Genomic DNA, 12,073 nt, shown 5'->3' on the forward strand with positions numbered 1-12,073 from the left:
ATAGCCACAAAAAATATGTCTACACAGTTGATTCTGCTAATTATTATTTACAGACCCACAGGGCCATATTCTGAATTCCTAAGTGAATTTGTGGATTTCATCTCAAACCTGGTATTTCTTTAGACAAAGCATTAATTGTTGGAGACTGTAATATTCATTTTCATAATCCAGAAGACCCTCTGATCAGCGGTTGTGTCCATTCTAGATTCAGTAGGGGTTAATCAGAACGTAATAGGACCCAATCATAATAGTGGTCACAGTCTTGTTCTAATACTAACATTCAGATTAAATATAGAAAACAGTCACATTTCCACAGTCTCATCTCTCTTAAATTGTGTCTTATTCATAATATATGCACCGCACCAAATGTACAGTCATGTCACCTACTCCACAGAGTTTTCTCAATAATCTCCCAGACTTATCAACTATAATTGGACCACCATCTGAAACCACAGAACTTGATCAGGCAACTGAATCCTTAGAGTCAACTTTCCACTACAATCAACTTTTTCAGCAATTTGTGCTACAGTAGCTCTTCTGTGGGATCAGACCAGATGGGCTAGCCTTCGCAGCACCACACACATCAATGAGCCTTGGGTGCCCATGAATCACTACCCTACTTGCAACATATCAACTTTGAGAACTGACCATTCACTTGCTGCCTAATATATCCCACCATTTGATAGGTGGTATTCTAACGAGATAATCAATGTTATTCACATCACCTGTCAGTGATGATTAATATTATGGCTGATCGGTGTACATTGAACACATTTGGTTTTGACTTCAAAAAAATGAATATGAGAATACAGATCAGAATTTCAGCTTTCATTTCCAAATTTTTAGATCTAAAAATGTTAAACAACTTAGAGCATGGCACCTTTTGTTTAAAACCATCCATTTTTAAAGTGATCGAAAGGTGGCCAGGTAACTCAATTGATAGAGCTGAAAAAAGTTAGTAAGCTTTTTTTTTTTTTTTTTTTTTAAATCATATTCATCGTGACTGTTTATATTCCACCTCTGGCACACACAGACACTGCTTATCGACACTGCACAGGGACATTGGACTACTACAAACAGGTGACTTTAACAAGGCTAACTTGAAAAAGGTCATGCCAGATTTCTAATCAGCACATAACCTGCAGTACACGGGGAGAAAGGATGCTAGATCACTGTTACACACAACACAGAGCCTGCTACAAGACAGTAAAAACAACACCACTTGGTAAGTCAGACCACACCACTAATTTTACTACTTCCAAAATATAAACAAAGGCTGCAGAGGGAAGATCTGGGGACGCGGGAGGTGCGACACTGGACTGACCAATCACAAGCCACACCACAAGATGCGCTGGAGGACTCAGACTGGGAGATGTTCCAGTGCTGCTGATGTCAGCAAGTTTACAGCAGCAGTGCTTGATTATACAGAGGTTCTGATAGGAGAGACTATTCTCACATGCTCTGTAAAGGTTTTTCCCAATCAGAAGCCATGGGTAGACCAACCCCTGCGGAAAGCCCTGAACACACACTCAGCTGCCTACAATGCAGGGCTTTAGACCGGCAACATGGAGGAATACAAAGGAGCTTCCTACAACCTGAGGAAAACAGTGAGGGAAGCCAAAAGTAAATACAGAGACAAGATTGAGACCCTGTGGCAGACAGGCGTCTGTGGCAGAGCATGCAAACTGTTACAGACTACAAACCCAAGCCCCCCACCATTAATAATAATAGTGCCTCACTAGCCAATGAACTGAACATCTTCTAGTCACAATTTGAGGTTACCAGCACCAGTACATGTGTATGAACAATCAGGTCTAGCTGGGGAAGAGGAAAGACTGGTCATTTCAGAACTGGATGTGAGGAAGGTGCTACACAAAGTTAACACCAGAAAAGCATGCGGTCCGGACAACATCACTGGACATGTGCTAAAAGTCTGTGCTAACCAAATAGCACCAGTCTTTACCACCATTTGTAACCTCTCCCTCAACCAGAGTGTTGTCCCCACATGTTTTAAGTCCTCCACCATTATTCCTGTCCCCAAAATCGCCTGTCCTGTAGCACTCACTTCTATAGTGAAGTGCTTTGAAAAGCTGGTCAGAGACTACGTCTGCTCCACCTGGTATGGAGGCACCATGGCAAAGGACCAGAAGGTGCTGTCCAGAGTGGTGGGGGCAGCAGAGAGGGCCAGCAGGACTTCTCTCCTCTGCATCACAAGCATCTACAACCAGCAATGCAAGACCAGGTCCAGGAGAACTGTAAAAGACTTTCACCACCCCAGAAACAGTATCTTCTCAGGGTTCCCATCAGGGAAGCACTACCGGATCCTGAGGGACAGAGAGACTCAGGAGGAGTTTCTACCCTCAGGCAATCCAGCTACTGAATGAGCACACGTGAGAAGTCTGCATATTTCTACTTCACACACAGACACACATACACAAACAGTTTGCACTATGGAAGAACAATTTTTTGCACACTACGTAGTAACTGTATACACTGTACAGCAAATATACAGAGCTGTCCAGTATATAGAGTTGCTATGTACACTACATATTAACTCTATACACTATATAGCTCTGCATATTTGCTTTGTTTTTAAATATTTTAACTCCACACAAAGTTTCACTATGAATTTTTTTGCACATATTTGCTTTTTTAAACATATTCTATTTATCTATATTCATATTATATACATTACGTTCCTCTAAATTTTTTGTAATCATCATATAGTCTACTAGATTATATTATATTCTGTTTTTATTAAGTATGTGCATATCTAGTTAGTTGTTGTTCTGTTCATTGTTGCACTGTGGGACGTGGAACTAAGGAAAAACATTTCACTACATTACATCACACCACACGTATGTAATATGTATGTGTCAAAGAGCCTTGAACCTTGAACTTGAGCATAGGACTCTTGATCTCAGGATTGTGGGTTTGAGATCCACGCCGGGCACCAAGCCCAGATAAAGGGGGAGGGTTGTGTCAGGAAGCGCATCCTGCATAAACTTTGTGCCAAATCAATATGTGGACAATGGAAGGTTAGCCGCTGTGGCGACCCCTAATAGGAGCAGCTGGAAAAAAAAACATTTTTTTAAAATGATCAAAAATTTTGGAACATGTGACTGACAGGTGTTTCGTGTTGCCCAGGTGTGCCCTGTAAAATTGATTGTTTTAACAATTAATAGTTCTGAATATCTTCTCTTGGTCTGAGCCCTGGGTTTCATCTGTGAAGACTACTTCTGTTGTTAAAAAGGGTAAACCAACATGAAAACCAGAGAGCTGTCTATGGAAGAAAATCAAGCCATTGTGAATCTGAGAAAAGAGTCATTGTTCAAGCATTGGGCATTGCCACACAAAAAATTGGAATGTCCTGAAAAAGATACAACTGGTGTACTAACAAGCGGACATCGAACAATTCAGCCAAGGAAAACAGCAGCAGTTGATGACAAAAACATTGTGAGCGCTGTGAAGAAAAACCCAAAAACGACAGTCAATGACATCACCAACAACCTCCACAGGGCAGGGATGATGGTACAAGACTTTGAGAGCTCAAATATAGAGGCCATACCACAAGATGCAAACCACTCATCAGTAGTAATCAGAAGACCAGACTGAAATTTGCAAAGAAATACAGAGCCACAAATGTTTTGTAACCAAGATTAACCGCTACCAAAGTGATGGAAAGGCCAGAGTGTGGAGAAATAAAGGATCTGCTTCATCAGTCACGCATGGTAGAAGTAGTGTAGTGTACCTGCATGTAGTGTCATGGCTAAGGCTTGCAAGGCTGGAAAGAGCTCACTAATCTTTATTGATGATGTAACTTGTGGTAGCAGCAGAATGAACTCAAGTCTACAGAAAACATTCTGTCTGCCAATTTACAGCAAGACAATGACCCAAAACACACTGCCAATACAACTAAGGACTTCTCACAGGGAAAAACAAAGGGGAAAAAAGTGGAAGGTTTTAGACTGGCCAAGTCAATCACCAGACCGTAACCCAACTGAGCATGCATTACAGCTCCTGAAGAGGAGACTGAAGGGAGAAATCCCCCAAAATAAACAAAGATGCTGCTGTACTATGGAAGTAAAAAAGTGACAAAGTAAAAAAAGTTCTGAATAAAAAAAAAAGATTTGAATTTTATAAGCCAGTGAATTCTTAATATTGAAATATATATATATATATAAGGCTGAGAAACACACATCTGTGTTTCGGTGTTCAGAGATTCAGTGTTCAGTGTTCAGAGATTGAATAGTTCAATTATTTGGAAACCTGTACAATTGGTTGTTAATTTCATTGCTCAAATTCATGTTGCAAAATTCACCACTAAAAATTCAAGTTTGACATTCGCGCTACTTAGCAATTACTAGGCAAAGGCAATTACGCCAGGAGCGTGTTGTGCTGTTTTGCATCTCCTGCTATTAAATGCCTTCATACCACCTCAGGAGCAGGCACCTCTCTCATGATATCAGCAGAACACTGAGAAGGCAATCATGGATTTTAATCAGATTAATAACTGAATCTGTTTTATAACTATCGTGTTATTTCTCTAACTACAGTCTGCAGCGAGAGTGTGGGGAAATTAGCGAGTTATAACAGAGCACACCTGACACCTACTTGTGGGTTTTATTCATTCGTTTTCTGTGTGTTTGTGTGTGTGTGTGTGTGTGTGTGTCAAAGTGAGCTGAAAGAGGACGCAGGCCAGAGGGGGGCAAACTACGGCTAACGGGCCATATACGGCCCACCAGGCACCTTCATCCGGCCCGCGAGGCAGTTTCTAAATGTATTAAATATCGTTACATACGAGTTAGGATATTAGTCCAGAATGGCTAATTTGATGCAATGTAAACAAAATCCAATAGATGGCGCTGTTGCCTGCAGTACAATATATTATGGTATATTCAGTCAGAATGGGCTCAGTAATACCTAATTCACTGCTGCCTTGACAAGAATGCTGCGAAAAAAAGAAAAATGTACTCCGAATGTCAGGTGTTTAATGGAGAACAGACAGCAAAATATTTTTTCAGCAGTATCGGACAGAAGGCGGTATATGTCTGATATGCCAAGAAAGTCTTGCCGTTTTTAAAGACTATTTTTCATTTTCCAAGCAAGCATGCTAACTATGCTGTCAACCTGTCATCTTCAGAAAAGGCAAACAAAGCTTTAAGACTTGCCACAAACTCAAAAGCCTAACAAAATGCATTTACTAAACTGAGCTCTATTCAAAACTCTGTAATGAAGGCTAGTCATGTAGTGGCAAATAAAAAGCCTTTTGCAGATGGGGAGTTTGTGAAGAACTATATGGTGGAGACTGCTGATATACTTTGTCCTGGTACTAAAAGCCAATTTGAGAAAATTAGCTCATCACACAGAACCATAACCAGGCATGTGGAAGTGACAGCTGAAGAGCTAATCTCCAAACTGAAAAAAAGCAGATGGCTTTAATCTTTTTTCTATAGCACTACATGAGTGTACTGACAGAGACATTGCTCAACTTTTATTTTTTGTCAGAAAAATAAAGGAAAACTTCGAAATAACAGAAGAACTTCTTGCGATGGACTCAATGATGGGAACCACCAGGGGCTCAGACTTACATGACAGGGTGTCCACCTGCTTGGAAAAAATTAACCTACCATGGAGAAAACTGACAAGCGTCACAAAGGATGGATTGCCAAATCGAACCGGTAGAAACATTGGCCTGCTAAGAAGATTACAAGACAAAGTAAAACAAGAAAGCCCAAACTCAGAGGAATTAATTCTTCACTGTATTATACATCAGTAAAAGTGTATGTGTGTGTGTTGAAGCTAGAAAATGTTGTCAAGGTGGTTGTAAAACTTGTCAACTTTATACGGGCAAGGGGGCTTAACCATTACCAATTCAGTTGCTCAGTGAAACAGAGGCAGAGCACCATGACTTGTACCATTTAAATGTGCGCTGGCTAAGCATGGACACAGTGTTTCACCGTTTCTCAGAACTGAGAAGTGAGACAGTAATGTTCCTTGGTATGTATGGTTGGTAAAGCTGATGACTTCTCTGAGTTACAAGACACAGACTGGCTGGCCAACTTTGCATTCGGTGTGGACATACTGGGGCATCTGAACGATCTAAATGTGAAAATACAGGGAAAAGATGTTTTTGTGCATGAAATGTATACCAACCTGAAAGCGTTCAAGGCCAAACTTAAGTTGTTCTCCAGACAAATAAGCAGCCACTCTCTTGCTCATTTTCCGATACTGGCCGCGCTAAACACACCAATACGACAGTGTCGCATTGAGACATACAGTAGCACTTTGATCAACCTGCATGCTGAGTTTTCCCATCACTTCACAGACTTTGCAAAAATTGAAACTGAGCTTGAACTTGTATCATGCCCTGTCTTTTGACAGTAACAAATAACCACCAGACACAACTCAAACTCATCAACATCCAATGTGACAGTGCTTTGAAGGAGGAGTTCAAAACAGCAACAATTGACCAGTTTTATGCCTCACTGGAAGAAAAAAATTTTCAAACATTAAAAAGCATGCCCAAAAGATGTTTGTTTTATTTGGGTCTACTTTTGTGTGTGAACAAACCTTCTCAGTCATGAACTACAGCAAATCCCAACACAGATCAAATTTAACAAATAGCCACTTGTCAGCTATTCTGAGGACCTCTGCACCAAAGATTACACCAGACTTTGATTCCCTTGCCAAGAGAGGGGGCCAGGCTCATTGCTCACATTAACATTGCCATAACCACAGCTGGGAAAGGCAAAAATTATGCTTTCTTCCTCTGTTTTCAATACACATATTTTCATGGTGATGGATATGCAGTAATAGTTATCTAGCAATGCACCTGAGATGATCTGATAATTGTAAATATGGCTCACAATGGATATTAAATGAAAACTGTTCCTTCATATGCCAAACGTTTCAGAACTGTTTACTACATGTCTGTTGTCATATTTATCCAGTGATATGTACAAGGGTAGAGATGCAGGAAACTGTGTTTGAGGTGTTATAGAAATGTAAAATTGTTGAAAAAGAAAAAAAAAAAAAAAAAGGTAGAACTGGATGTCCTTGTATACCTACAGTACAGTAGTAATTGAGTGTCAATTTGTAATAAGTGAAAAAAAGGATTAATTTGTCATGCATATAGTATGCGGCCCTTCACTTGGTTTCAAAAACTTGATGTGGCCCTCCAGTCAAAAGGTTTGCCCACCCCTGAAGTAGGCTGTAGGCTATACACTGAAAAACGGTTTCAGTAGTTTAATAAATATTACGTTGTTGCACATAAGTTAATATTTTTTTCGGTGTTCTTCACAAATGTTTAGTAGTAGTAAGTTGAAATTAACACAAACCGTGCCATACTCAGGTGGCTTTTGTACTCGATTTACATGGAACTTTTAAAACGATTTAATTTTGAGCGTTATGGAAGTGTTGGTTTCAGTATTTCTTGTTATACATTGGCTTTAAGGCCAAGGGCTCTAGTGTTAGGAAATATTGTGTAATCAAGTGTTTCAGTAATTTTTTCTTAGTTCACCCACTTTGTGTTTCTCAATCAGCTGTATGGTGAGCTTGCAGGTGGGTGTGTGCGTGCAAGCCTGCTTCCTTAACCTGGTTATGATGGGTTAAATTCTGTTTATTTAGTCATTATAAAGACTATTCCATTGCTGGTTTGAGCTGTATAAGAAGTTTGTTAGCCATTTAGCAGGAGTCAATTACAAGTGACTGGAACAGAAAATGTACTCCTCTGGGAAAATATACAGATCAGATGTGAATTAACCAAGACTAATCAATTTGCGCATGCACACAAGCCCATACACGTGACTGAGAAACACAAAGACAGTGAACTAAAACAGTTCCTGGAAAACGAAGGAAACCAAAAAAATATTAACTTATGTGCAGCAATGTAATATTTACTAAACCACTGAATCAATTTCAGGGTATAGCCTATGTCCTCTTTCAGCTCGCTTTGACACAGAGAGAGAGAGAGAGAGAGAAAGAGAGAAAATGAATGAATCAATACCACAAATAGGTGTCAGGTGTGCACCATTATAACTCACTAATTCCCCCCACACTCCCGCTGCAGACTCTGGCTAAAGAAATAACACGATAGTTATAAGACAGATTCAATTATTAATCTGATTAAAATTGCCTTTGCAGTGTTCTGTTGATATAGTGAGATAGGCACACGCTCTCAAGAGGTGGAGGAATTTAATGGCAGGAGAGGCAAAACCGCACACCCCTGCCTACCCCTGAGTAGCTTGGATGTTAAACTTGAATTTTTCATGTTGAATTTTGCAGCCTAAATTTGACTGGTTGAATTTGAGCACTAAAATTAGCAACCTGAATACAGGTTTCTCAATATTTGGAAACCGAATTATTGAATTTCTGAACAATGGGAAAAGATCACTTGAATTTCACGGATGTTAATTCAAAATAAATAAATACAGATTTGTGGTTTTCAACCTCTTATGTATTTCAATATTATGAATGTAATGGTCTTAAATTTTCAATACTAATATTCAAAGGCTTTTAAATTCAAATCTTTTTTTATTCAAATATTTGTCACTTTTTTTTTTTAATTTTTTATTTTTTTTAAACTTCCATACTGTACAAGCCTGGGAAACATCACAAAAGAAGAATTAAACAGTCTGATGTAAGTGGGTCACCAGCTTGATACACTTACTGCAAGCAAGAGATATGCAACTAAACAGTTGTTATTTACTTGAAAATTGGGTGGTCTGCCACCAAAGGTGCCATGTTCTAATTTGTTTAATACATCTAGATGCAAATATCAGTAAATGAAAGCTGAAATTCTGATCTATCGCCTCATATTCATGATCTCAAATCCAAATGTCAACAGTTGTACAGCAAAACAAAGGAACTGGTCTTGCCATTTCAGTATTTTTGGAGGGGACTGTATGCACATACATTATACTGCCATAAGTATGTGGACACCTGTGCATCACACCCACATGTGCTTGTTGAACATCCAATTCCAGATTTAGTCCTCCTTTGCAATTATAATAACATCCACTCTTCTGGGAAGGCTTTCCACTAGATTTTGGAATTTGGCTGTGGGCATTTCTGCCCATTCAGCCGCAACAGCAGTAGTGAGGTTGGGCACTGGTGTCAGGCAAGAAGGCCGGGCACACAGCCATTGTTCCGATTCATCCCAAAGGTGTTCAGTGAGGTTGAGGTCACGGCTCTGTGCAGGACACTTAAGTTCTTCCACACCAAACTTGGCAAACCATGACTTCATGGACTTTGCTTTGTGCACAGGGGCATTGTCATGCAGGTTCTTGATAACTACACCATCTATCAATGTAGTATATCATTCTGAATGAAAGATTGTGGGTGCAAAATGTGTGTACTGCCACACTGAGACGGCAAAAGACATCATCAGCGGTTTATACATGCCCTGATCAAATTTATTTCCAATTTTATTTAAATAAAGAGTTTAAAACTCTTAATTCTAAGTCAGCCTCTGAATTTAGTTGTGTGGCCTATCTGTTAGAAAATTGTGTTACACTGCTTTAAGGTGTGAGATTATTTTCTGTCAAACATAAACTTATATAAATGCACTGGCAAGACTGTACTTTTTTCAAAGGAAAATCCATCAAATTTGTAAACCTGTAGGTGTGATTGTATCCTAATTTTTGTATGCACAGTCCCAGGGAAAATATGTATACAGTCACTTAGAGTAAAATTTTGGTCTTGAGCGCTTAGAAATCAGGCTTAAGGATAGGAATAAGGATTCGGGATTGCTTGTGATTCAGTCGTAGTGGAGTCTTCAAGACTGCACCTAGGTTTTCCCAGGTTTTAGGAGCAGTTTTAGTGCTAAAATGCATTGTGAATTACTCTTGTACAGAAAAAAATGGAAGTCTTAATATTAGGAATTATACGCCAATTTTAAGAGTTTTTTCTAAACCGGTCATTTCGCTACTTCTAGACTTATATTTCTTTGTGAATACGGCTTCACAAGAAGCTGTAACACTATCGATTTCACATTTCATATTTCCTCATTAAAAACAAAACAAAACAAAACACAAAAAACCCTCCAAATGTTCCACACTTACACTGTTACCTTCCTCAGGTTACCTAATTTCCGGAAGGGAGTAACTAATTCTACACAACTTGTAACTTAAATGTAACCGCACCTCTCATTTCAAATCACACCAAATATTATTTTTCGATTGTGAACACATTAAAGGACAATGACGACAAACGACAGCGGCTTCAAGAACAAAACTAGTAAAATTACCTTAACAATGTCCGTGGCGTCAATTCAACGCCCTTGGAGGTTAGGTCGCCAAACTACCTGAACCAGGTGTGTTTCCAAAAAACAGGAAAAACAATTTTTCACTGCTCTTTTAAATCGTTCAACACGCACCAAATACTCATTTTCTTCAGGTCTGGTTTCTTTTTGTAGAAAAGTAAATCAGCAACAAGAACTTTGCCTGCATGAGCTCGGGGCCCGGCCAAACCCCGGTTGTAAACTGCTGACTTTAGTGCTTGGTCTTCAAGCACGTCGGATTCAGAATCTCGCCATAGCAATACTGTGCTGCGAACACGGTTGCCAGATACAGCACGAAAATCCAGCCAGAAGTCTGAATAAACAGGCTCAATGGAAGCTGCAATTAGCCCAAAATCTGGTGTCCATTCGCTTTTTAAAAAGGGCATTTGAGAATCACTTTGTATGTTATTATTATTATTAATAATAATAATATTATTATTATTACTTTATATCGCAATAAAGTAATGAGACATCATAAGTTAACAAAACACATTCATTCTTAATCTTATGCCTAATATGCAGAAAACGGCTCTGTTATTGTTTCTTGTCTCATCACCTTGACAATAACGCATTACATTACATGAATCACATAAATATTTGCATCCCTGGATATTACTATCGGTCGTTTAACGTTTCTATAGTAAAACAGTCAAATATTAAACTTTAGCTATTTAGATTACATCTTACCTCGCACAGTTAAAACTTAAGTGTCTTGCGGCTTCTGTGAACAGTAAAGCCTGCCTTCTTTGATTTGACTGGCCATCTCAGACATTTTAACGTTGACGAGAACTACTAGACCGCCAAGCCAGACCACCCTAACAGCTTTTTAAACTTTTTTCATCCTAACAACATACATAGCGGTGCATAATAGAGTGCAGCAGAGCAGCATCAGAAATATCAAATACTGGGGGGGTACGTGTCCCCCTCAATGTCTAAGGTGGTTACAGTCCTGTATTTATTTGTAGGGTAATGAGGTTACAGCTGAAATTGACGTAAGGAGGGGCGACGTTAACCCGTCATCAATTGCCTGTTATTTTAAAACCTCAGTAACACTAGCAATTACTACTGTAGAAATAATAATTACGGATCAATCGAATACATGCGTGGGATTTGATAAGACGGTTTTAAAAAAATATAAGTAAAAACCGTTGAACAGAGTACTGAGTACTGTGGGGCCTTAGGCTGCAGACTAGTTTAGCCTGTGCATTAATCCGTCTCTGGCTTGAACGGACATTAGTTGGTTAAATCTATAACACTGACCATATAGCTCGCTGATTTGAAAAAGTAAATACATCAAACTTATGATCACTGTTTTAGCTGGCTAACTTGTTGCAAACAAAGCACGCTTTCACTGAGACATCCAGGTTTTTCCCCACTTTGTACCTCAAACGCAACAAACTTTAAAGTTATGTAATTCTGAGTTCAGAGTTCCCAGTTCAGAGGGTCGAAAGCTCGCAATTTGGAATTACTGACCTCTGACTAGGAAAAAACAAAGAAAACGCCCACAGTTGCAACAGCTGGTAACACAATCAACAGTAAATATCATTTAACTATTTTTAATAATATAGTAGTTACTTTAAATCATTCAAAATACACACATGAATTGTTTAAATCTATTAGATTGACCATATGGCTCGCTGTTTGAGAAAGTAAATACATCATAAACTCGTGATTACAAATGTTGCCAATAAAACGACGTCTTCAGTGAGGTGTTTTGTTCCCACTTTATAGCTCGACCACACCAAGCTTAAAAAACAAACAAATGTAATTCCAGGTTCAGACTTCCCACTT

The 12,073-nt window shown here is 39.1% G+C and overlaps 1 protein-coding gene across 5 annotated transcripts in view; it reads right to left on the reverse strand.

Moving 5' to 3' along the window:
* The window catches only part of tmem51b (transmembrane protein 51b), a 28,440-nt gene that overhangs the window by 14,248 nt on the left and 2,119 nt on the right, over positions 1-12,073 (reverse strand). The window contains exon 1 of one of the 5 annotated variants that reach the window (XR_008300616.1): positions 10,250-10,613. The exons of 2 other annotated variants lie outside the window; for them this stretch is intronic. The gene's annotated coding sequence lies outside the window, so the exon portion shown is untranslated. Of the gene's footprint in view, positions 1-10,249; positions 10,614-10,969; positions 11,734-12,073 lie in introns of those variants that run through there. 2 more of the 5 variants (XM_026935702.3, XM_026935700.3) reach the window with 2 other exon arrangements.

This window comes from Pangasianodon hypophthalmus, chromosome 20 (genome assembly GCF_027358585.1).
Source record: "Pangasianodon hypophthalmus isolate fPanHyp1 chromosome 20, fPanHyp1.pri, whole genome shotgun sequence".
NCBI lineage: Eukaryota > Metazoa > Chordata > Actinopteri > Siluriformes > Pangasiidae > Pangasianodon > Pangasianodon hypophthalmus.